The following is a 26773-nucleotide window of genomic DNA, read 5'->3' on the forward strand; positions in this document are numbered from 1 at the left end:
TGCCCAGATACAGAAAACTACTTACTTCAGTATATTTCCTTCTTTTGGTTTATCATGTGGATCATGGAAAAGCATGATTTTACAGTTTGTTGCTTTTAAATTAAGAATGTCAAATAAATGCAGCCTTTCAAAGAGCAAAAAGCTTTACCAAGAGTAATTCTTCTATTACAAACTAGAACACCTCTCACAGGACTAACTCCTTTGTTAGTAAGATAAATTCTAAAAATGGATTTCGGAGTAAAGACTTCAGTGTTTGTTTTTATTCCTGTGAAACCAATAAAGTGCTGACAAAGAGAGCTATAATGTGCCACCATAGTTTAGAAATAAGGTACATTTCAGAGTGTTCTTTATTGCCTTTTGAGGGTTGAATATTGCTACCTTTAGCTACGCGACCATACAACACGCTGTTTTACAAAACAGTAGCCTGGATGCTTAGCTCCCGTTTGAGCCCCACCTGAATGTTATATACACTCCTTAAAAATGTCAGACATCTGGAGTGGTTATAATACTGTGTCATTATGATCCCACAGGTTTAAGTCTGAAATACACTCAACTTAAAAGAATAAAAGGATATGTTTTTCTGTTTCTTTTTATGCCATTCTATTTCCTATAAAATTGCAACCCGATTCAAAAGGGCTATTTGAAGTGTATTCTTTTAGATAATAACTGCAAACATTATTTTGATACATACTTCCTTGAATCTGAACGTGAACTTCACATTCAAACTATAATAGAATCACATTCCAGTTCTAAGGACAGCAGGGGAAATCAGTAGGAAAATATAGCATAACTTTCAAGCCCTAGTGAAATGCCTCCTTGGTTGTGAGATACACGTAGATGAGCACAGGTGACTGAAACAAGAAATGGGAAGGGAGTTTGTCACTAAGTCACTGAGCAGGAGAAGCTTTAGAGCAGGATTCTCAACTCTGGGTGCACAAGGGAGTCCTCAGGATCCATACCAGTTCTTGAGAGTGACTAGCATCTAAGTTAAGACCATAGAGCAGATAGGTATGTAGGACATAAAAATAAATTTATAACCCAGAGCCTTCCTCTGTGCCTTTTTAAAAACTTATAAATGTTCAACAATTATATCTTCCTTTGTTTTGGGAGGTGGCATGGGATGGGAATGTAGATGTTTTTTCATTTACCCTGGGTAGGCATCCACTAAATGCCCATACAACTCCATTTCTAGCTACAGCCCTTTAGCTTTAGTTGAAGGTGGCAAGCGTGTAAACAGTCTGTGTGAATGCAAAACTCTTGTGAAAAGCAAGACTGGCTCTTTCAGAAATGTTCTCTTGGTTCTGATTAAAAATCTGTTTCCACAAATGCTACAAGTGTCTTTTTCTTGCAACATATCCATTTATATTTTCAACAGCATTTGTTGGTCTTTCTTTAAAAAGTTCTTCATTCAAGGACCACATTGCAACCAAAGATCTTTTATGTATAATTTTGTAGATGATAGACATTTGAAATTACTGTGGCAGGTGTTTTCACATTGTTTCTGCTGATCTGATAAAAAAGCATAGTGCCAGAAAACAGCATGAAGAGCATAAATTCCTCAGAATCAATTTGAAGCACCCTTTTGAAATAAGAATTGCTATAAAGAAGCATTTTGGAATGAAGTAAGGATGGAGTGAACAGTCTTTGAGGTGAAAATACAGTTCTGTAAAACAAACGTATTTCTTTGATGGAGACTACATACACTGTGTTTTAATTTATTTATCATTATTACTGTTTTTAAGATTTTTTTCTGCCACCATCTACATTATGGCCCCAGGAAGCACAGAAGAGAGCCAGTAGGAACAACTCCATGTGTGTTTCTGGCAAACTACTTCAATATATTTCATTATAAGTCTTAGAATAAGAGTTTAATAAAGAGGTGAAGAAACACTGAAGGCTGAAGAATAAAAAATTCAGAGAAAAGAATCTCTTATACATGATGGCCTATCAGTACCAGCATTAATCTGTAAAACCAGTGGCAGCTGTGTTAAGTAATTTATATGGAAACAAAAATCATTTTTATATTACTTTTTCTGCAGACAATAACATTCCATAGGCTCATCACATTTTTAATCTTGACTTAAGGAAAGTCCTGCTATGGCAATTTTTAAAAGAAGAGTTCCACTTATATCTTTCCAAGTAGCTTCTTGTCTTTCTTCTGTATCCTTCCCCCCATATCCACCCTCCCCAACCCAACTTCACCCACCCTCCCACTTCATAAAGTGGTTTATGAAATATGGAAGCAGTTCTGTCTTGCTGTTGTTCTGAGTATTCTTAATAAATGCCTCCTGTATTTCAGATGGAGAAGGCAATGGCACCCCACTCCAGTACTCTTGCCTGGAAAATCCCATGGATGGAGGAGCCTGGTAGGCTGCGGTCCATGGGGTCACTAAAAGTTGGACACGATTGAGCGACTTCACTTTCACTTTTCACTTTCACGCATTGGAGAAGGAAATGGCAACCCACTCCAGTGTTCTTGCCTGAAGAATCCCAGGGATGGGGGAGCCTGGTGGGCTGACGTCTATGGGGTCGCACAGAGTCGGACACGACTGAAGTGACTTAGCAGCAGCAGCAGTTATTTCAGAAGTGTCTGAGAAGGTCAACTAATACAATATCACTTTGATTGCTTATTTGAATTTTGGCTGAGGAGAACTCTGAACCAATTCCCTGAATTTGTCATAATCATAATTTAGTTATCCACAGCTGTGTCATTAAATTTAAGGCCTTTCAAGAGTATGTTTGTTTTTACAGCTCTTAATATCTAATAACAATGTCCAGAAGATGTCCTCTTCTCCATCTCCACTTTGCTGACTCACTAATGGGTACTGGTCTCAAATTTTCTTCTTTTATTTCCAGTTAAAGATTATACTAACAGAGCAACAGAAAAGCAAGACCTTCACCTTTTTCAGATATTATACATTAATCTTCATAAATCTTTTCTCCCCCTTTTCAGTCTACCATTTTATCATTAGAAGTCTGTATAGTAAACTGAAACCCAAATATGGCATTTCAGAACTTAATATCCTTCAATGGCTATTATCCACCTTGCACTTTCATAATAGGGAAAGGTGATATGAGAAAATCTTGAACTAAAATGTGAAACTTGTCCCAGCTAAATCAAATAATCAATGGAAACAATAACATTAAGATATATCAACTGAAATGAGTTAATATATTTTGGTAAAAGTGGTTATATTTAATAGTTTGCATTACCACCAAAAGGAAAAAAATCATTGCTTATATATGAACTTTTCACTCAAATTATTCACTAATCTGTTTAACAAAGTGTTTGAGAGCATTGAGAATATTCCAAGCACTTGTCTAAGAAGTAGAGATTTACTGGTAAATAAGATAGACATAAGATAGATTACAGTAAATAAGCTTCATGGTGCTTACAGTCTGCAAATAAAGAGACAACAGCATCTGTATGACAGGGACTTGGATTGGAGAGAACAGGTTCTACAGGCTCTAGGGAAAGGACATCTCGGGAGAGAACAGTCAGAGAGATCTTCCTGAGGGAAGTGACATCCAAGCTGAGATTGAAAAGAAGAGGAGACATTAATCAAAGTGATTGTGATAGTGATCTAGGCAGAGGATAAAGAACCTAACGTAGTCAAGGAACTGGAAAAAGCCCTGGATTAATGAATGAGCAAGGGTACAGTGGAGTAGAGACAGATGAGCTTAGAGAGCAGCCAGGACCCTGCCCTGGGGTCACAGTCAGAGGGACACAGGATGGGAGGCAGTTTGCTGACTGGAGGTACCTCCGGGTATCCAAGTGAGATTGCAGTAGGCAGAGCCTGCATTTAAAAAAAAAAAAAAATACAGGATTATTTGGCTTTGAAATTTATAATTTAGTAGATAACTATGAAGAAGTATGGAGAAGGCAATAGCACCCCACTCCAGTACTCTTGCCTGGAAAATCCCATGGACGGAGGAGCCTGGTAGGCTGCAGTCCATGGGGTGGTGGAGAGTCGGACATGACTGAGCGACTTCACTTTCACCTTTCACTTTTATGCGTTGGAGAAGGAAATGGCAACCCACTCCAGTGTTTTTGCCTGGAGAATCCCAGGGATGGGGTCGCACAGAGTCGGACACGACTGAAGTGACTTAGCAGTAGCAGTAGCAATGAAGAAGTAGTTAAATTTCTTGAAGTTTCCTGGCTAGTTTTCCAGAAAATTCTTTAACTTCTCTCCTGCTACTTTTATTTCACTGGATTACTATATCTGTAGCTCTGTTTCTCAAAAAATTTCAGTATTCTATGCTTAAAGCATTTTATTGATGAATTGAAGTTTTCCTTTCTAATTGCTCATCTTTAATTACTTTGCACTTTTTTCAACCATAAATTTATATAACTAAAAGTGTTGTGTCCTTTCAAGAAGAAGTACAAAAATAGAAAATATAACAGTCTCTAGTGTTACTCTGAGAGTCAGTTCCATGGAAGTTTAATTCCCCATGCTTGTCAAAAGTTGTTAAAACAGTGCTTGCCTTTTTTGAATATAAAATGTGGGCAGACATGTACTAATATATCAAAAAATGACACTTTGTCAAAGAGGGCTTTCATGGGAAATGTTCTGAATAAAATGTTTTCTTTTTAAAAGAACCCAACCTGTTTAACATTCCAAAGCAAACACAAAAGAACACAAAATGCTTGAACTTACTGCCAGTCACAACAGTCAGCTTCATTTACTCTTTAATACTTTTTTTTTTATATTCCAAAAATTGTTCCCCCAAAACTATCAGTTTTATTCCATGATAACCCTGGTTTGAAGTAAAATAAAAGTAGCTCTGACCCTCCTCAAAATGGATTCTTTTCAGAATTACTAGCACTTCTAATAGTATAAAGATGATATGGTTGGCTATGTCTACCGTTAGACTCAGTGTAATTATATGTGAAGCAACAATTCCCTTATCTATTAGGAACACTTGCTGCAGCAAACTGCATTTCACTGTCTGGCAGATGAAATACCGAATTAAAATCTCAAACTAGTTTCTCAAGTTTTTTTCCCCCAGTCATTTAAAAATCTTTTAGCCTATGGGAAGATGGTAGCCAGAAAATAATGGGAAACAGATGGTGTTTAAAGGTTTGAGCAAGATGAACAAAGCAGATGTGTTAATATCTTCCTGGTCCTCAAATTGTCCCTCTCCATTGTGATTACTTTGAGACAGTTCTAATCCTTTGAACCTCTGAGGATGTTCAGAGTTAAGATAATGGTTGATAGTTGAAATGGTAAATGGTAAATCAATACATAATTGTCTCTGATCACAATCTCATATTATCTTATCTAAACAGGATAGATGTTTTTTGCATGTTACCTACATTCTTTGCAGAGATGCACCCAAATCTAGCTCTTGAGTAATAATATCTATTATTCATTGTTTAGGGAACCAGAGAGAAGGACTGAAAGAAATAGAAGCAGATGCCAGTTGAGGTAATTGAGATACAGTTTAACTTGAAGGAATATTGGAACGCCACATAATAGTATTAGTGTGAAAAGATGAGAAATATTCTATACAATTTTATTTGATGTGTAAGCTGAGTCAGATTTTATAGCCTGCTCTGAATTAAATTCCTAAAAGGTCAGGGTGAGGGAGAAGGATGCAGATGGCTTGAACTAATGTTAGAGAATTGTAGAAACAGATTCCCCCAACTATAAGCATTCATTGGAGAGCAGAAGGCCCAGGTTTTAATAAAATATTAGAAAAGTCTGCATATATTGGTATGAGAATATATTAATATTGGGAACAACTGATGTATTTTTGCTTAGGAAGTTAATTATATGTCATATATATAAAAGAAACATCAATGGCATATCAATATTTGATTCTACTTGTTAGCCATGCCAGAGACCCCCTCAGTCATACCTAATATAAGTGGCTCACTATGGCTTCACAACTGAAACCAACAAAAGATGCAGACTGATTCTGATTTCTTTTGTATCAAAATCTTACAGCACTTTTTGAGCTATTTTATAAATTAATTTCAAAATAGATGAGGCAGTAACACTGAGGTTTAGCTAATTATGTTTACATTAAATATAAGTATTTAGAATAACCATTTTAATTAATACAAGACTTGGGCAACTAATCACTAAAAATGGAATTGGTAACTTGAGATTTATCACTCTAAAACCACTTGCATCACATTTTTAATGAATTCTTTCCTCTACTTCAGTGGAAGATAAAATATTTCTCCCCAAAGTGGCTGCTAATAAAAGATAACCCTTTCTTGGGTCAAGGTTGTCAATTTGATATTGAATCAGAGCAAAAATGTATATTTACGTGCAAAAGTATAGTTACTGTTTGCTAAACCATTTTCAACTTGACTTATATTTTAGTTCTATAAATGCCTAAGAAAATCCCTGATAATTGTAGTAAAATTTATTACTGAAAAAGAAAATGGATATATTTTGGTGTTTGTTTTTTTACCATTTTTATAGATGAAACTCTGATGAAGAAAATTTAAATAATTTTGTGATTTAATTTTTAATTAAAATGGTATATAACAATTTCCATTGCAGTTGGATGTGAGGAATAACACTTTGAATAGCTTCAGTTTGTAAATATTTATACTTCAAACTTTATATTTGTAAGAATATACAAATATATACAATACACAAATATATACAAACTATACAAATATATATTGATATAATCAAATTTGTATATAAAAATGTATATTTAAACAAATCATTAGCTAATTCTTTTTCTTACATTTCAGTCTTTATTTTTCCTTTAATTATAGTTGATTTATAATATTATTGGAGAAGGAAATGGCAACCCACTCCAGTATTCTTACCTGGAAAATCCCATGGACTGAGGAGCCTGGCAGGCTACAGTCCATGGGGTCGAAAAGAGTCAAACACAGCTGAGCAACTAATACTTTATAATATTATATTAGTTTCAGGAATATAACATAGTGATTCAATATTTTTATAGATCATACTCCATTTAAGGTTATAATAAAATATTGGCTATATTCTCTGTGCTGTACAATGTATCCTTGTACCATTTATTTTATACCTAGTAATTTGCACCTCTTAATCTACCCCCTTCTTGACCCTTTCCCACTAGTAACCACTAGTTTTCTATATCCATAAGTCTGTGTCTGCTTTGCTATATTCATTCATTTTATTTATTTATATTCCACATATAAGTGATATCACACAGTATTTATCTTTCTCTGTCTCACTTATTTCACTAAGCATGGATCGACTGCTAGGTCAATCCATGTTATTGCAAATGGCAAATTTTCATTCTTTTTTGTGGTTGAGTAATGTTTCATTGTGTGTGTGTGTGTGTGTGTGTGTGTGTACCACATCTTCTTTATCCATCTGTCTGCTGGTGAACACTTAGATTGCTTTTGTATCCTGGCTACTATAAATATATAATGCTGCTATAAACATTAGGGTGCATATATCTTTCCAAATTAGCATTTTTGTCTTCTTCATTTATATATCCAGTAATGGAACTGCTGGATCATGTGGAAGTTCTATTTTTAGTTTTTTGGGGGAGCCTCCCTAATGTTTTCCATAATGGCTGTACAGTTTACATTCCACCAACAGTTTAGGGTTCCCTTTTCTCCACATTGGCTGGTTCTTTCAGTACAATATAACTATCATTTAGCACATTTACCCTGATACATGGTAAGTGCTTAATAAATGTTTGTAAATTGAGTGAATAAATATATTGATATATTTTGGAAAACATCTTTTAGGACTTCCCTAGTGGTCCAGTGGTTAAGACTCTGCACTTCCAATGTAGTGCACATAGGTTCGATCCCTGGTTGGGAAACTAGGATCCTACATGCCGTGCAGTGCAGCCAAAAAAAAAATCTACAAGATTCTCTTTTAAATTAATTTATTGTTATATCTTGCCTTCTTCTTTCACCTACTCAGTTAGAATAACTGATAAAGCTGAAGTGCATCCACTTACATCTTTGAAGGCAGTATGTTTTTCCTATTATCTATTGCTTTTCTGTGTTCTGGAATTAGTACAAATGTTAAGAATCTAAAAGAGAGCAGGGCCTTTACTGACTGAGACAGGGTGATTTAAATGCAAGTTAGCTCATTTTGTTCCTTGTACTAAGTACCTGCAATTACTGATTGTCTCATTTTTCTTCCATTGTGAAAACTGAGCTAATTGAAGGTGCTTCCCTTAGGGGACGAACTCTACAGTGTAACGAATGTTGAGTGCCCTCTTGAGTTTAGCATGTTAATTATTCATAATTATAATGATTTCTGTTTATTTGGGAACTTTAAAAATCTGGTTTATCAAACAAATTTAGAAGCAGAGTAGTTGAGGTTTTGTTTTGTTTTATATTAAGATCTCAGCAGGTGTTTGAACATACTAAGAATTTCTCATGAGCAATGAAGCCAGTTTTGGTTTTTTGCTTTTTTGCTAATAAATGGATACTAGTGATGTGTGCCATGTCCTTAAATAGCTGAATGAACTTTTTTCTACTCACTTTCTGGTTTCTCCAGAACTATTTGGGTGATATTGGGATTGTGAAGGGAAACATTGACAAGGATTCAGGTAGAAAACTGGAAATAATGTATGAAAGCGTGTTAATCAGAGAACTAGAGTAGATTTGGTAGCTGGTTACTAGCCAAGTATATAAAATTTTAAAGTCAAAAAATAAATAAATAAATAAATAAAATTTTAAAGTCTCCCTTTCCTTGAAAGAGGGCTGTATGTGTGTGTGCTTTGCACTCTAAGTATATTTGCATCCAATGGACCCACGTAAAAGATGGATATTCTGGCTATTTTGGACTGAAATAATCTATGTCTACTATTACCAAATACATATTAGTGATAATGATGTATTAGGACTGGGCTCCTACAATCTATTTAGACTTCATACTTATTCTCAATAATAGCCTGAAATGACAATGAACTATTGCTTTTTAAAGAGGAGTTTGGTATCACAAGTCTGTTTCATTGCAATCTTTTTCATTTTCCCATCACTTTCTTTTTTCATTTTTCCAATACAACACTTTACAGCCAACATGTACTCTGCATGTCTACTCAAGTCTCCTGGTAATCTATCAATATATCCAGCTTAGGAAGAAGCAGCAATTGCTTAATATATTCAAGTAGCAGCAATGGTAAGAATGATTGATGCCTAATCATCATATGGTTGTAAAAAGATCAGTTGAGATATACAATATATAACATTTTTTAAAAGAGTACATTTAACCACCCTCAACCTAAATCCAAAGCAGCCAGATCAGAAACAAGAACATTAAGTGAAAGTACATGTGGGTAGCCCCCAATTTACAAGTCCATCTCTGATCCAAGAGAACTAGCAATTGCATATTCCAGGGTCAGACTCAAATACAAGCTCCATTCTTCATCAGTAAATCATTTAATAAAAACACTGGAAGTACTGTTTTTAAAAAATGAAATGTTCTGATCATACCTAATATGCTTCTTCCAACACCAAGTTTTTAACCATAGCTAAGGAGCAGAGAGAGAAAAAAGATTAACTGGAAGATCACTCTGCCTCTGTCTCTACCCTCAGGTACTAACAGAGTGAGGGACAGGCCAAAAGCACAGCAGTAGGTGTGGAGAGGCCATGGAATATCCACCCACCAGATAATCATCGCTGGAGTAACTGGAAGCATCTGAATGTAGGTATGTGTACCCAGGGCTTCTGCTTGCTCCTACAATCCGTTGGCTAGCTTTCCCATCCATGTTATACACCTGCTGTCTCATCAGCCTTTTGAAAGTACTACTTGGCAGGGCTTGGATGTTCACATATATGCACTCAGCCACTCAGAAAAGCAGGGTGGCTCTTCAGCAGGAGGTCCTGTCTCCTCTCTAGGCTTTTAAAACATTCTACAAAATGACTTTCAGCTGCCTCCTGATTCTGTATTCTCAGCATTCCCATATAGAAACCTTCCTTCTCACTGACACTGAGCCTTGGTTCCTGAGCACAAAAGGCCTTTGTCTTTGCTATCCCACTATCTGAAATAACTTCCCCCAGATCCTCTCTGCTGGTTTTAATTCTGTTTTCTAGGACCTAAGTCAACTCTTACCTACATGGGAACATCTTGATGATTCCCCATTGCAATTATTTCCTTCCTTTCAAACACCTGTAGACCTAGAAGTCATACCTCTCCTCTGGCATACAACTTGTATCATGTATTGCTGTTTCTTTATTCATGTAATTATCCTCTGTCCTCAGTGTAGCTGTTTATTTCTGGAGAGGCAAAATGTTGCATTTTGTACCAGCAACCAGGACTAGGGGAAATGGACTTATGGAGAGCTACTGTGATGGAGTTCAGTTCAGCTCAGTTGCTCAGTCATGTCTAACTCTGCGACCCCATGAATCACAGCACGCCAGGCCTCCCTGTCCATCACCAACTCCCGGGGTTTACTCAAACTCATGCCCATTGAGTCGGTGATGCCATCTCATCCTCTGTCGTCCCCTTCTCCTCCTGCCCCCAATCCCTCCCAGCATCAGGGTCTTTTCCAATGAGTCAACTCTTCGCATGAGGTGGCCAAAGTATTGGAGTTTCAGCTTCAGCATCAGTCCTTCCAGTGAACATCCAGGACTGATCTCCTTTAGGATGGACTGGTTGGATCTCCCTGCAGTCTGAGGGACTCTCAAGAGTCTTCTCCAACACCACAGTTCAAAAGCATCAATTTTTCGGTGCTCAGCTTTCTTCACAGTCCAACTCTCACATCCTGTGATGGAGTAAGGTAAAAAAAGGAGTAGTCAAGAGCCCAGGCTGCCTGAGCTTGAGTTCCTACTCAGCCAAATCCTCACTGTGTGAACTTGGCAAGATTAAAAAAAAAAAAAAAACTTTCTATGGCTTCATTTTCTCATCTCCAAAATAGAAATAATAGTAATATACCCATCTCCTTGAGTTGTAAAGTTTCAATGACCTAATAAAGAAAATCTTAGAATAGTGTCTAATACATGTCAAACACTCAAAAAAGCATTACTTATTTATTATTATATACAATAATAGTTCATCTCATTTAATCTCTCAATAATACTAGCAGATAGATGGCATAATTCATATTCTAAAAACTGGAAACCTTGTGATCCTTAGCAGTCAGGTTACTACCTAAAATTGAGAGAAGAGGTTTAATGAGAACCAAGTGTTAGATCCTAAACCCTGGCTGTTTTTACTTTCCACCTGTTTCACACAGGTGCCTGGTGACTAGTTCATATTGATAATATGAAATTTATTCTTCTCTATTCTTATAGTTTAAGCCACATTCTACTCAACAAGTTTGTCTAGTCCAAGACACTGAAGAAGAAAGATGGAGAAAATGTGAAGTGGCTATTCCTACTCTAGGATGTTTTACAATTTAGATGATTCAAATGATGAAACAAAGCAGAAACATCTAACACATTTTTTTAACTTTTCATCTCTAGATTCCCTATAAAACTGGCTCTTCCATGGTCCCTCCCTCACCCCATGTAATAATGTAGGTTGGATATGGTATCACTGTCTTCAAAAATAACACTTTGGGGTTTGGTGGAATGTGCTACTTAAGAGTAAACTATAAAATTTGTGAATTTTAAAATTGTTTTATTCTAATTGAAATTATTTTGGAGAATTTACACAGAGCTCTGTTAAACTTGGCAGACTAGCCCCTCTTGGAATCTCTCTATTTTCTAGGAAATTATCAAAAATCTTGTTCTTCTCACTGCCAAAATTCCTTGGCAGCTGTTACTTCATTTGTGCTATAGCACTTAGCTCTGTGCTAGGATGTGGTGGATGATTGATGAATCCTGGTTAAGTTGAATCTTGTCACCCTACTGACAAGAAAGCTAAAGTTCAGAGAGTTTAACATATTGTAAAAATCACACAGCTGGCAAGGAAGAATTTCCAACACAAGTCTGATGAACCTAGCAAATGATAGTGTAGTAATGGTGGTGAAGCAAGGGCTCAGTTCAGAGTTATGAGGCAGGGACTATGTTTTGACACCAAATCTCAGACACGTCATAAAAACCTCTTCATGCCTCGGTTTGCTCATCCCATGACACTGTTAGGAGGATCAAAATATTTGAAATGATCACTGACATTATAGACATATAGTTACAGATCTGGTAAAGATAAACACTGAAACAGTGGAGAAATCCCCAAATGATTTGAAATTTCTAGTGGGTTATGGGAGGAAGGTAAAAACACTGAAAGGAAGCAAAGACCAAGCATGAAGAAATAACCATGCGTGTGGAGGGACTCTGGGAGCAGATTTAGAAAAGATGGCTCCGGTACCAATGCTGACCCAATGCTGTTCAGTTACCAGTTACCAAGTGGCAATTGTTGTTTTAGTTCTAAGTCATATCCAACTCTTTTGCAACCTCATGTGTTGCATGAGGCTCCTCTGTGTATAGGATTTCCCAGGCAAGGATACTGGAGTGGGTTGCCATTTCCTTTTCAAGGAGCTCTTCCCAATCCAGGTATTGAACCCATGTCTCCTGCATTAGCAGAAGTTTCTTTATCACTGAGCCACCAGAGAAGCCCTCCAAGTGGCAGTTATCATGTCCTAAAATGTAGATATAATGGCCATAATCACTAAACTAAGAACTAGACATCCATATGCAACAGTCTGATTTCTAGTGGCTCTGTGGCAAGCTTCTTCTTTGGAGGATTAAGAGTAATACTGTCCTTAAAATGGAAGCTTCAAAAAGTAAGTGCCCAGCTCCCAAAGTACCTAAAGCATCCTACAGGCCTCAATGGGATCCTGTCTGCCGCTTCTTGAAACAATCCTTTCAAAAGATTATCAGAGGAATTAATGGTACTCAAGTTGTACCTGATGTCTGGTTTTGACCTTGAAGATGTTTAAGGAAGTAAATGTATTTGATGAGTTATTAAACATGTGCTTCAGTTATTATGATAATAGAAACAGCTCAGTCTTAGAAGACTGAGGTGCCTTCCATTTCTGAACATTTAATTGCATGCCTGCTGAGTTCAGACAACAAGTCATTAATCTCACATAATACATTTATTTAGATTTAAGAAAGTTGCCCACATTATTTTCTATTCTTTTGTTTATATGCTATGTTCCCAAAAGCATCTGCCAGTTTTTTTTTTATTACATTTTAACAGGTTAAAATGCAGAACAGCTAACCTAGCTGATACTTTGAATAGTATTCAAGAAGTCAAAGGAAATTAATAAACCACTTTCGTAAGTTGTCTTTTGTGAAAGCCTACCTAGAGGAGACTTCCAGGATTATTGCTGATATGAAAAAGCTATGATGATAGCTTTCAGTTTAGAAACTATTCAGTTTCGTCTGGCCAGTATCAACTGTCAAGTATTACTAAAACTCTAGGCCTATGATGATAACATATTGAACTTTTCTGTAATATCCTTAATATTTGCAGCTTAGCATTATTGTTAATTGTTAAGCATCTTGATGATAGAATGGGTAAAGATAATGATTTCAATAATATAGCAACAAATTGCTAATTTGGGGAATATTTTTAAGGTCTTAAGTTATAAAAGTATTTCATAAACTATAAGTCACCATAAGAATATTATTTTAAAAACAATTTCTCATAATTCCAAATTATGTTTTTCTGAAGAGTACCAGAATATAACAGAGAAAAGTTTTGCTACCTCCATTACTTAAAAAAATATTCATACACATGGGTTCCTCAATACATAGTAGGATGGTACTCATTCAGAGGAGACTCATCTGAATTATATTACCTTCCATTCATAGAGGGCCTACTCTATGCTAGACACTTTAAGATAGATTACTCTCAGTCTTCAGAATATCCTTTCAAGGACTTTTTTTTTCACCATATATCCTTATATAATTGAAAGTTCAGAGAAGTTGATAAAGAGATTAATAAACTAGTAAATGCAAGCTCAAATCTTTTAGACTCCTGTTAGGGAAGCCAGTTGACTCCATAATAGATCAGAGGTAATTAAAAAGAAAATTCTGAAGACAATAATAATAGCTACCATTTATTGATGTGCCAAGTATTGGGCTATGTGCCCTAGGAACTTTAAATTCATCATCCTAATAACCAACTCAAAAGAGTTCAATCATCTCAGATTTTTCAAACTAAGTGGATATTTTTGAAGTTTTTTTTTAGTTCAAATGTAGTTGAAATACAATGTTATATTAACTTCAGGCTTACTATGCGGTGATTTGACACCTGCAAATATTATGAAATGATCACCACAGTAAGTCTAGTAACCATCTGTCCCCAAAACTATCATTATTGACCACATTCCTTATGCTGTATATTATATCCGCATAGCTTATGTATTACCTGGAGGTATATAACTCTTAATCCTCTTCATCTGTTTTACCCACTTCTATCACCTTGCATTCTGGCAACCCAATGGGTGTATCTAAGAATCTGCTTTCATTTTGTTTTGTTGTGCTTGTTTGTTTTGTTTTTTTAGATTCCATGTATAAGTAAAATCTTATGGTAATTGTCTTTCTCTGCTGGCTTATTTTACTTTACCATAAAACCCTCCAGATCAACCCATGTTATCACAAATAGCAAGATTTCTTCTTTTTTTAATTGCTGGGTGATATTCCATTGTGTGTGTGTGTGTGTCTGTGTGTGTGTGTGTCTATGCAGCATCTTTATTCATTCATCTGTTGATGGATACTTAAGTTACTTCCATATTTGGCTGTTGGAAATAATGCTGCCATGAATATTGGTGTGCATATATTTTTTCAAATTAATGTTTTTGTTTTCTTCAGGTAAATATCCAGAAGTAAAACTTCTAGGTCATATAGCAGTTCTGTTTTTAGTTTTCTGAGGAACCTCCATACTCTTTTCCATAGTGGCTGCACCAATTTACATTCCCACCGACAGAGAACAAGTGTTTCCTTTTTTCCACATCCTCAGCAACACTTAATATGTGTTGTCTTTTTTGGTAATAACCATACTGGCAGGTGTGAAGTGGTATCTCGATGGTTTTAATTTGCATTTTCTTGATGTTTAGTGATATTGAGCATCTTTTCATGTGTCTGTTGGTCATCTGTATGTCTTCTTTAGAAAAATGTCTATCTGGGTTCTCTGCTCATTTTTCAATTGGGTTTTTTTTTATTTTTGTTGTATAATTTCTTTGTATATTTTGGATATTAACCTCTTATCAAATGTATCATTTGCAAATATCTTCTCCCATTCAGTAGGATGCCTTTTCACTTTGATAGTTTCCTTCACTGTGTGAAAGGTTTGTAGTTTGATATGGTCTCGTTTGTTTATTTTGGCTTTTGTTGCCCTTGCCTTAGGGAAAATAATCTAAAAAAAGATATTTTTAAAACCAGTGTCAAAGAGGGTACTCCCTATGTTTTTCTCTAGGAGTTTTATGTTTTCAGTGCTTGCATTTAAGTTTTTAACTTATTTTGAGTTTATTTTTGTGTATAGTATGAGAAAGTTGTCCAGTTTGATTCTTTCATGCAGCCATTCAGTTCTCCCAATGCCATTTATTGAAGAGGCTATCTTTTCTCCATTGTTTATTCTTGCCTCCTTTGTCAAAATCGATTGACTGCATAAGTATGGACTTATTTCTGGGCTCTCTATTCTGTTCCATTGATCTATGCATCTTTTTGTGCCAGCACTACACTACTTTGATTATAGTAGCTTTGTAGTATAGTTTGAAATTAGGGCACATGAAACCGCCAGCTTTATTCTTCTTTCTCAAGATTGCTTTGATTATTTGGAGTCTTTTGTGTTTCCATACAAAATTTATGATTATTTGTTCTAGTTCTGTGAAAAATGCCTTAGTACTTTGATAGGGATTGCATTTAATCTATAGATGGCCTTGGGGAGTATGGTGATTTTAACAATATTAATTCTTTTAGTCCATAAACATGGTGTATTCTGTTTGTGTTGTCTTCAACTTCTTTGACCATTTTCTTGTAGCTTTCAGAGTACAAGTCTTTTAGCTCTTTGGTTAGATTTATTCCTAGATGTTTTATGCTTTTTGATGCAATTGTAAATGGGATTGTTTTCTTAATTTCTCTTTCTGGTAGTTCATTTTAATGTGTAAAAATGCAAAAAAATTCTGTATATTAATTTATATCATGCCATTTTACTGAATTCATGTATTAGTTCTGATGGCTTTTTTGTGGCATCTTTAGGATTTTCTATACATACTATTATATCATCTGCAAACAGTGACAGTTTTCCTTTCCTTTACAGTTCCTTTCCAATTTGGGTTCCTTTTATTTCAAATAAATTGAATTTTAATATTCCCATTTGCTTTGTGAGAAATTTGAGGTTCAAGACATTGAATTACTGACTCAAGATAGCACCCCTGCTAAGTAGCAGAACCAAGCTGCCAACTCAGGTCTTGTCAAGTTCCAAAACCCATGATCTTTCTATAGACTTCCCTTGTGGGTTTCCCTTGTGGCTCAGCTGGTAAAGAATCTGCCTGCAATGTGGGAGACCTGGGTTTGATCCCTGGGTTGGGAAATCCCCTGGAGCATGGAGAGACTACCCACTCCAGTATTCTGGCCTAGAGAAGTCCATGGATTGAATAATCCATGGAGTCACAAAGAGTTGGAGACAACTGAGCGACTTTCACTTTCATGTTTTCTACAGACTATTATGAACTACAATATATGTCTGATTTGTATTTGAGGTTATGGGCTGCTGCATTTATCTTTTTCCTCTGAATTTATTCTTTGAGCAATTTTATTTTTGTTTGGAAGTTACTGAGCTTCTGTTAGTAAGAGATCTCGAGAAAATTAGTACTAATTCAATGACTATGCACTAGTCTGTGCTTATTCTAATAGTGCTCATGTTTATATTAAAGTCAGAGTTAACATTAAATATCTCATGTGTCCAGCTTATATTTTATAATCTAGAATTTCACTAAGAACTGAAGAATTGAAACATCTAATAAATTCAGGGAAACTGCCTCATTTACATAAGTTGGTATGCTGGAATACTACAAGTTACACTACTGAATAGCTTTCATCCTAATCTTACAAGAAGCCTAGAACAGTATTGTACATTCACTTGTTAAACAAATGTCTATTGGTTGCCAACTATTTTTATAAGTTTGTGCTAGGGAGATTAGCAGATAATAAGAACTCTAATGCCCCCTACCCTGAAAGAGCTTTATGAAGTAATCAGAGAGAAAAGACATGATTACTATTAAGCATCAAAACTGAGGTTAAGTAATATTGCAACAGTGAAATAAGTCATATTAAACACCAAAGAATGAATGGTTCAGTTTCATGGCTTGAGGTGCTGACTATGGGTTCAAGTGGAAAAAAAAAAACCTTTCTGAAGGAAAGCTACTGGCTAGGGAGGGAGGATGGATGGCGCTGGCTGGGCAGGTGCTTGTGATGGAGGTGCCCAGCCAGCAAATACCTTTATTATTCTGAAGGTTTGTGCAGGGAAACTGGAAAAGATGAGTTTGGAAAAGGAAGTGAGGCCTGATACCCAAAAGTCTTCTATTCTAACTGAAGACACTGGCCTTTGGCCTCTAGGGAATGGGGAGTCATTGAAAAATTTTGAGCTGGGGAATGATGTAATTAAAATAGTGCCTTACAAAAGATTAATTTGGCAGGATTGGTGGAAAGAACAAGAGTAAAGAAACTACTACAATAATTCAGGTCTTAGGTGATGAGATTCTGGACAGAATGACAGTGGGACTAGAAGGAGAGAAATAAATGGAAGAGATCATGCAAAAAATAACAACATAAAAGGAGATGGCTAGATATGGGAGACAAAGGCACAAAATTAACTTCAAGTTCTGTTTGGGAACTTTTATTAAGTACATAAAATTCATTGTATATTACATACAATATTCACGATCTAAGATGTCATTGGATTCAAGGAAGATCTTGCTTTTACTCAGTGTAGCATTTCCTTGAGCAAAATCTACAGTGAAGTCCTGCTTTCTAAGAGATAGTAAATAAAATTGTAAAAATACCTGAGAGAATAGTTCAAACTATGCATCATCATCATCATAATAATAGCCACAGTTACAGAATGGAGGTAAAAATTAGATGATGAAAGAAAATTTAGCAAATCAATGATATTTAATTTATCTCCAAAGTTCCAGTTTATTAGTTTAGCTAATTTTCTACCAAAGTGACTTCTAAAACAGTGAATTGATTGTCTAGAGTACATTGTTTTAATAAATTATCAATATGATTCTCTAGTAATTTGGGGTTTATTTGGTGCCTCCTCTAAGGATTAATTCCACTGTCTTCAAAATGTTTTTGTATAATAATTATTTTACTGTACAAATGGAAAAATCAAGCCATAGTGAAAGTAAGTTCAAATGATTCATCCAAGGTGATGTGAGAACAGAAAAATCTATCTTTCCTGTGGATTCAGTGGACTATGTAGGTAAAATGAAACTAGAAAGAAATCAATATTTTTTTTCAGTTGTTTATGTTTAATAAAAAAACCCAGTGCCAAGCAAATGCAACATTCTTCCCTAGAATGAATACACACAGACACAGACACACACACACAGACACACACACACTGTTGCATTATATATATATCAATTACTTCAAAAAGCAAGTGTCATTTTAATATTACTTAGACACTGTTTTTAGTGCATCAAGTAAAACTTATTGTGGGTTCTAATATTAAGTCATTCCCCACTTAGCATTGTTAAGAATATTTATGATCTAGTATAGAACAAAACATATTGTTATCCATTTTCCTCAGCTTTGTTATAAAAGCATTCTCCAGTTGTTTTCTAGAGACGGATGTTGTCAAAGTTTGATGGTAATTTATGTTGTCAGTCCATTAAGTTGATTTTATGGCAGCCAACACTACTATTGTCCATTTATGAGAAACCCGAGGACCATGCTAGGTCCTAGCGAAGGCCGTTTGATACCTGTCCTCTCATATGGCTGACCTTGAGGGGAGTTGAGTTTGGTAATTTATGACAAACACCATCTAGGAAGACCTATTTGCGAGATTCACTGTCATTTAGTGCTAAATGATCATTGCTGAGTCCAGAGACAATCTGAGCTCCTGACAGAGCAATCCCATAAAAATTATTGCCTACCCACCCAGGTGTCCTTTCCAATTATCTGGAGTAGAAATTAATACTTTTAAAAGCTGCTAGTTTTTGAAAGGTTATTACAATTTATTCCAGTGGTTTCTTTTGCACATTATGATGAATTAGTTTATTACGCCATTATTTTCCATGTCAGCTTTTTAGAAGATTGAACCATAATGTTGAAACATTAGTGTGAATGGCAAACATACTATTTTACAGCTGAGTAATATATTTCTTTGAGAAAAATGTGTTCAGTTTTTAATAACAGGTAATTTTATGTTTATGTTCCCTAATGCTGTTGTCAGGCATTATTTATTTCTGTTTGGTAAGAAGTAGAGAACTTTCTTTTAAAATGTTAATGGTGGTTTAGGCAGATTTTAGAGTCATAGTAAGAATATATTACTTAAAAGTAGAAAATATAAATTGTAAGTGTTTTTCCCTGAAAGCTAATATTTTCTAAGGTTTTCTTGACACCAGTTTAATGTATGATTACTCTCAGGGAGAGTAATACTGCTGTCTCAATTTTTTCTCTAAATGTAGTGGGTGGGGAGGTGGATTTTTTTCTTTGTTTTTCTATGGTTCTAAAAAGTTCCAAGTTTTTCTTTAGCAAGAAAGTTTTTATCCTAAATGAGTTGTAGTTTCATAAATCATTTACAGGTACTTTGTAAATAATATTAATTAGTACTTAATTGAGTTTTTTTCAGTCATTCTTCTCTATTATTGTCTAGTAAAATTATAAAGAAGTATAGGTTATTTCCTATTTACCAGGTATTAAAAAAATACTCATTTTGCCTCTATATGACAAAGATTGATTAGATGTATTCTAAAGAGTACTCACTGTGCTCTACTTTTATTCATATAGCAAATATTTGGGGATCCTTGTTATGCCCGGCATTGTAAACTATGTGCAGTTGGGACAGAACCAGAGCAACATTTGAGAAATGGATTCTTTATTTCTGTTACAATTATTTTTATTCCTACAGTTTAAAAAATACAACTCCACAAATTCTGAGTCTTGAGTAAACTGAGCTTATAAACAAATTTGGTAACACTTCGGAAGCTTTACATTTGCTACCTCCAATCCCACAAATGCTTGCCAAACGAAATAGTATTTTTTATATCTCATCAAACACATTTGTTTCTTTAGCAAACTTTTCAATATTGAGGTATTTATTTTTGTTGATATGACTGAAATAAATGTTAGTTTAAGCAGAATTAAGAGTTATAACATTCCATAAATTTTTCTGAGTGTGCTAGAGAATTTCTTGATAACGTAGAGTCTGATAGCAGGAGTGCTAAAGTTTCATTATTCCAGGGAGTATAATTGTATTGAAGTATGGAAAAATGCACACTAATAAGTATACAGCTCAATGCTTGGTCACAAAGTGAGCAGGTCTGTGTAACAGTTCTCAAATCAAAAGACAAAAGTCACCAGCATTCCAGCAAACCCCATGTCTCCTTCCATCTACCACCTCCCACCCCAGCTCCAATAACCATTCTTCTGAATTGTGACATCTTGGATTATACTAGGCTCTCTTTTGAACTTTATATAAATAAAATCATGATAAAATTACAGCATCTTTTGCTCAGTATAATGTTTTCAAGATTCATCCACTTGGTTATATGTAGTTGTACTTCATTATCACTGCCACGTGGTGTATTTCTTCATTTAAATATACCATATTTTATTTACCCAGCCTACATTGATCACTAGATTGATTACAGTTTAGGATGATTGCCAAAAAATGCTTGTATGAACATTAACATATTTATCACTTGGTGAAAAGTGAAAGCATTTCTGTTAAAACTATCTTAGAAGTTGAATAGCTGCATCTCAAGATAGGTATTGGTCCAGACTTCATAGGTACTGTCAACCAGAGTGCTGATAATCTCTTACACTTATTATTTTCCTTTGGACCCCAAGCTTAAAAATAATTGGAGAGAATTGGAGCGAATAATTTCTACATTTCTTTCAGGCCAAGAATTCTGTAACTCAGTACTTGTTTACAGTGGCGAGCACTGGCATCAATTTCAACAAAAGGCAAATCATGAGAATTTGCTATTTGGTTTTTCATTTTATTTCTCTATTTGCATTTGCATCTGGATTTGACTGTTAATGAACCTGAGCATTCACATTTTATGCTAAATAATGAGATTACACTAATTGCTATAGAAGAGCTGGAAAGTTTTCTGGTTTACTCAATCATATTTTTTCATGTAACACAATACTTTTTGCCAGGCTAATGGTAATAACTAGCTAAATGCAAAACAGTCTCTCCCTTCAATATTCCTGGTTATTTTCACTGGAGTAAATCAGAGATTGTAGGTATACATCTCTTTTGCTATTTTACACAAAACAAGTATTCAATACATTTTTGTTGAACACGTTCATTTTGTTGAATTGGGTTTTGGAAGGGAGGAGGACTTTGGGGGTTTCATAGAATCCTGGTTCTGCCAACTGAATTTGGCCAAATTATTAATCTCCCTTAGTCTTATTTTCTGCATCTGCAATGTGGAGAAATAATAAACCTTGTCTCATGGATCACTGTAAGAACAAGTAATGTAGCATGTGTGAAACACTTCACACAGTGCCTGCACGTGATACCCAATAAATACCAGGTGGTGTTATTGTTGTCTTTTTAATTTTAAGATGGGTATTCTTCCAACCTCTGTCTAAAATAGTGAAGATTCCATTGTTCATACTTTGTGTATAGGCAGATATGCTATAAAGTCAATCAGAACCTGACAGATTTTATTCTTCTTCCACAAATGTGTATTGAGTATCTACTGTGTGCTGTGTACTATGCAAGACCTGACTAATTCACCGTCATCAGTCCAGACACTGCCCTGGGCATACAGAGCTGATCTGCTTGCAAGTCCTTACATAGTGAATGTGTGGTGGGACTAGGCATGAAGGGGGATGTCCAGACACGATGGATTCCAGAGAAGGGGCCCTTCACTCCAGGAAGACTTCATGGAATAAGTGACAGCTCAGCTAACAATTGACAAATGCATAAGAGTTAACCAGCTAAGGGAAGGTAGGGAATGTACAGGAGCTAGGGCATACTGGCAGAGGAAACAACATGAGCAGACTGGAAGATTTTTCAGGAAGACTAAAATTTAGCAGGCTAGGTATGAGGACAAGAAAATGAAATGTGTCTAGAAGAAAAAGGTGAGGCTAAAAAGGCAAGGAAGGGCCAATCCATTAAGACCACCTGATACGAAGAGCAGACTCATACTCCAATACTTGGCCACCTGATGCAAAAGTGAAAGTGAAAGTTGCTCAGTCATATCTGACTCTTTGCAACCCCATCAACTATACAGTCCATGGAATTCTTCAGGCCAAAATATTGGAGTGGATAACCTTTGCCTTCTCCAGGGGATCTTCCCAACCCAGGGATATAACCCAGGTCTCCCACATTGCAAGTGGATTCTTTACCAGCTGAGCCACAAGGGAAGCCCAAGAATCCTGGAGTGGGTAGCCTATCCCTTTTCCAGCAGATCTTTCCAACCCAGGAATCGAACTAGGGTCTCCTGCATTGCAGGTGGATTCTTTACCAACTGAGCTATCAGTTGGGAAAGCTATCTTTTCTTATTGGAAAAGACCCTGATTCTGGGAAAGATAGAAGGCAGGAGGAGAAGAGGATGACAGAGGATGAGATGGTTGGATGGCATCACTGATTCAATGGACATGAGTTTGGACAATCTCCAGAAGATGTGAAGGATAGGGAAGCCTGGTGTGCTGCAGCCCATGGGGTCACAGAGTCAGACATGACTGAGCAACTGAACAGCAACAATTGAATGGTTTTAAATGTGAGTATCTTGATCAGATTTGTATATTAGAAAGACCATTGTTGGTGCAGAGTGAAGACTGGATTAGGTGTGAACAAGACAGGAGGCAGGAAGACAAGATAGGAGGTTGGGACAGTAAAAAGGGTGGAGGTACCAGCAATCTAGATTTAGGTCTCAACAGTGAAGATGGGGAGAGGAGGACGGATAGAAAGTAGCTCACATCTAGGATGGCACCCATAGTCCTGGCATAGACAATGGGATGGACAGTCATAGTAATTCCTGAAGGAAGAAAACAGGAGGAAGAGGAGGTGGAAGTGGAAGATGGATGCATTCCAGGGGGGCTTGTTTGGTTTGAAGTGCCTGTGTTATCTAAGGTGCAGACCAGTACGTGTTGAATAAATAACATGTATTCAGGAGAGAAATCTTAGATGAAGATGTAAATAGCATGCTTATTGCAGCAGCCGTGTACATAGAACAGGTTGCTTAAGCAGAGTTGAGGGTGAGCAGATGAGACCTAAAACAGTGCCCTGAGGAAAAGGCATAGTTATGATATAGTTGGAAGAAGAGGCACCTTAAACAACTCTGAGAGGGAATGGCCACAGAGGTGGTAGGAAAATGTAGATTGTGGTTATCGTGATGGCCAATGGGATAAAATGCTCTTGGAAGAAAAGAATGAATGGCCAGTGCTGGCAGGTGCTGCCAAGTGTGGAATGAGCTGGATATTGAGACATGTAACCACTAGATCGGGTGACAAGAAAATTTGTGGAAACTTCACTAAGAAGAGGTTGTCTTTGAGCAAGTTGAATTGCAAATAATAAATGGAAACATAACAAAGATTTAATGACATTTGAGGTAAATGTGATGACTAAATAGCATGTTATATAACTAAGTTAGTAAGGTAATTACTCTGAGATCTGTTAAATACATATTTAAAACTTAAATATAATAACTACAAAATACCTACCACTTTAATCATGCTTTATTTTTCCAAAATGGGTTTTCATAACTGGTGTAATATATAACTTTGAATCATAAAAATGTTCTTTAGAAGAATATAGATAAATATATTAATCAAATTGTTAGAAACTCACCTCTTGATGGAACTCAGCTAAGAATTCTCAAGAAACAGGAATGGGGTGAAGGAGGACATTCCTTTTAGAGAAATTCCTTTTGGAGACTTTTTTGTCAATGTTGGAAAGGATAGCAGGTGGAAAAAGAGCAAAGAGGAATTCCAATAACAAGGAAGCTTCCTGTCCTTTGTTGTTGTTCAGCCACTAAGTCGTATCTGACTCTTGCAACCCCATGTACTGTACCACACCAAGCTTCCCTATCCTTCACTATCTCTCAGAGTTTGCTCAGATTCATGTCTATTGAGTCAGTGATACTATCTAACCATCTCATCCTCTGCCACCCGCTTCTCCTTTTGGCTTCAATTTTTCCCAGCATCAGGGTCTTTTCCAATGAGTCAGCTCTTCACATCAGGTGGCCAAATTATTGGAGCTTCAGCTTCAGCATCAGTCCTTCCAATGAATATTTGGGGTTAATTTCCTTTAGGATTGACTGGTTTGATCCCCTTGCAGTCCAAGGAACTCTCAAGAGTCTCCACCATCACAGTTCAGAAGCATCAATTCTTGGGTGCTCAAACTTCTTTATGGTCCAACTCTCACATCTGTACATGACAGAGAAAACCATAGCTTTGACTATATGGACCTTTGTTGGCAAAGTGATATCTCTGCTTTGTTACACACTATCTAGGTTGGTCATGGCTTTTCTTCCAAGGAGCAAGTGTCTTTTAATTTCATGGCTGCAGTCATGGTCTGCAGTGATTTTGGAACCCAAGAAAATAAATTCTGTCACTGCTTCCAATTTTTCCTCATCTATTTGTCAGGAAGTGATGGGACTGGATACCATGATCTTAGTTTTTTGAATGCTGAGTTTTAAGCCAGCTTTTCATTCTTCTCTTTCACCCTCATCAAGAGGCTCTTTAAGTTCCTCCTGCTTTCTGACATTAGGATGGTATCATCTGTGTATCTGAAGTTGTTGATATTTCTGCCAGCAATCTTGATTCCAGCTTGTGATTCATCCCAGCCCAGCATTTCACATTATGTATTCTGAATATAAGTTAAATAAGCAGAGTGATAGTATAGAGCCTTGACAAACTCCTTTCTCAATTTTGAACCAGTCCACTGTTCCATGCCCAGTTCTAACTGTTGCTACTTGACCTGCATACAGGTTTCTCAAGAAACAAGTAAGATGGTCTGGTATTCCCATCTCTTTAAGAATTTTCCACAGTTTGTTGTAATCCACACAATCAAAGGCTTTAACGTGGTCAATGAAGCATATGTTTTTCTGGAATTCCTTTGCTTTCTCTATGATCCAACAGATGTTGGCAATTTGATCTCTGGTTCCTCTGTCTTTTCTAAACATGGCTTGGACACCTGGAAATTCTTGATTCATGTACTGCTGAAGCCTAGCTTGAAGGATTTTGAGCAAAACCTTACTAGCGTGCTAAATGAGCATGATTATATGATAATTTGTACATTCTTCAGTACTGTCCTTCTGCTGATTTTTCCAAATTTCCTGGCATATTGAGTGCAGCACTTTCACAGCATCTTTTAGGATTTGAAATAGCTTAGCTGGAATTCCATCCCCTCCACTAGCTTTGTTCATAGTGATGCTTCCTAAGGCCCACTTGACTTGACACTCCAGGATGTATGGCTCTAGGTGAGTGACCATACCATCATAATTATCCAGGTCATTAAGACCTTTTTTGTATAGTTCTTCTTTGTATTCTTGCCACCTCTTTTTAACGTCTTCTACTCCTGTTAGACACTTACCATTTCTGTCCTCTATTCTGCCCATACTTGCATAAAATATTCCCTTGATATCTCTGATTTTCTTAAATAGATCTCTAGTTTTTTCCATTCTATTATTTTCCCATTTCTATTATTTCTATTATTACTTCTTTGCACTGTTCACTTAATAAGGTCTTCTTTTCTCTTCTTTCTAGTCTCTGGAACTCTGCACTCAGATAGGTATATTTTTCTCTTTCTCCCCTGCTTTTTCTCTTTTCTTTCCTTAGCTATGTGTAAAGCCTTCTCAGACAACCACATTTGCCTTCTTGCATTTCTTTTTCTTTGAGGTAGTTTGGCCACTGACTCCTATACGGTGTTGCAAACCTCTGTCCATAGTTCTTCAGGCTGTCTGTCTACCAGATCCAATCTCTTGAATCTATTTATCACCTCCAGTGTATAATCATAAGGGATTTGATTTAGGTCATACCTGAATGGCCTAGTGGTTTTCCCTACTTTCTTCAATTTATGCCTGAATTTTGCAATAAGGAGCTGATGATCTGAGCCACAGTCAGCTCCAAGTATTGTTTTTGCTGACTATACAGAGCTTCTCCATCTTTGGCTGCAGAGAATATGATCAATCTGATTTCGGTATTGACCATTTGGCCATGTCCATGTATAAAGTTGTCTCTTGTGTTGTTGGAAAAGGGTGTTTGCTATGACCAGTGTATTGTCAGTGTGTTCTCTTGACAAAACTCTGTTAGCCTTTGCCTTGCTTCATTTTGTACTCCAAGGCCAAACTTTGCTGTTACTCCAGGTATCTCTTGACTTCCTACTTTTTCATTCCAATCACCTATGAAGAAAAGGACATCTTTTGGGGGTGTTAGTCCTAGAAGTCTTGTAGGTCTTCATAGAACTGTTCAACTTCAGCTTCTTCAGCATCAGTGGTTGGGGCATAGACTTGGATTGCTGTGATGTTGAATGGTTTGCCTTGGAAATGAACTGAGATCGTTCGGTTGTTTTTGAGATTGCACTCAAGTACTGCATTTCAACTCTGTTTTTGACCAAGAAGACTACTCCATTTCTTCTAAGGGATTCTTGCCCACAGTAGTAGATATAATGGTCATCTGAATTAAATTCACCCATTCCCGTCCATAGCTCACTGCTTCCTAAGATGTCACTGTTCACTCTTACCATCTCCTGCTTGACCATGTCAA

The 26773-nt window shown here is 36.3% G+C and overlaps 1 protein-coding gene across 6 annotated transcripts in view; it reads left to right on the plus strand.

The window, feature by feature from the left end:
- The window catches only part of HS3ST5 (heparan sulfate-glucosamine 3-sulfotransferase 5), a 286342-nt gene that overhangs the window by 157544 nt on the left and 102025 nt on the right, over window positions 1-26773 (plus strand). For 4 of the 6 annotated variants that reach the window (XM_043439600.1, XM_043439597.1, XM_043439599.1 and 1 more), the window contains one exon: window positions 9521-9633. The exons of 1 other annotated variant lie outside the window; for it this stretch is intronic. The gene's annotated coding sequence lies outside the window, so the exon portion shown is untranslated. The remainder of the gene's footprint in view (window positions 1-9520; window positions 9634-26773) is intronic. One more of the 6 variants, XM_043439601.1, reaches the window with a different exon arrangement.

The sequence above is a fragment of the Cervus canadensis genome, chromosome 20, assembly GCF_019320065.1.
Source record: "Cervus canadensis isolate Bull #8, Minnesota chromosome 20, ASM1932006v1, whole genome shotgun sequence".
NCBI lineage: Eukaryota > Metazoa > Chordata > Mammalia > Artiodactyla > Cervidae > Cervus > Cervus canadensis.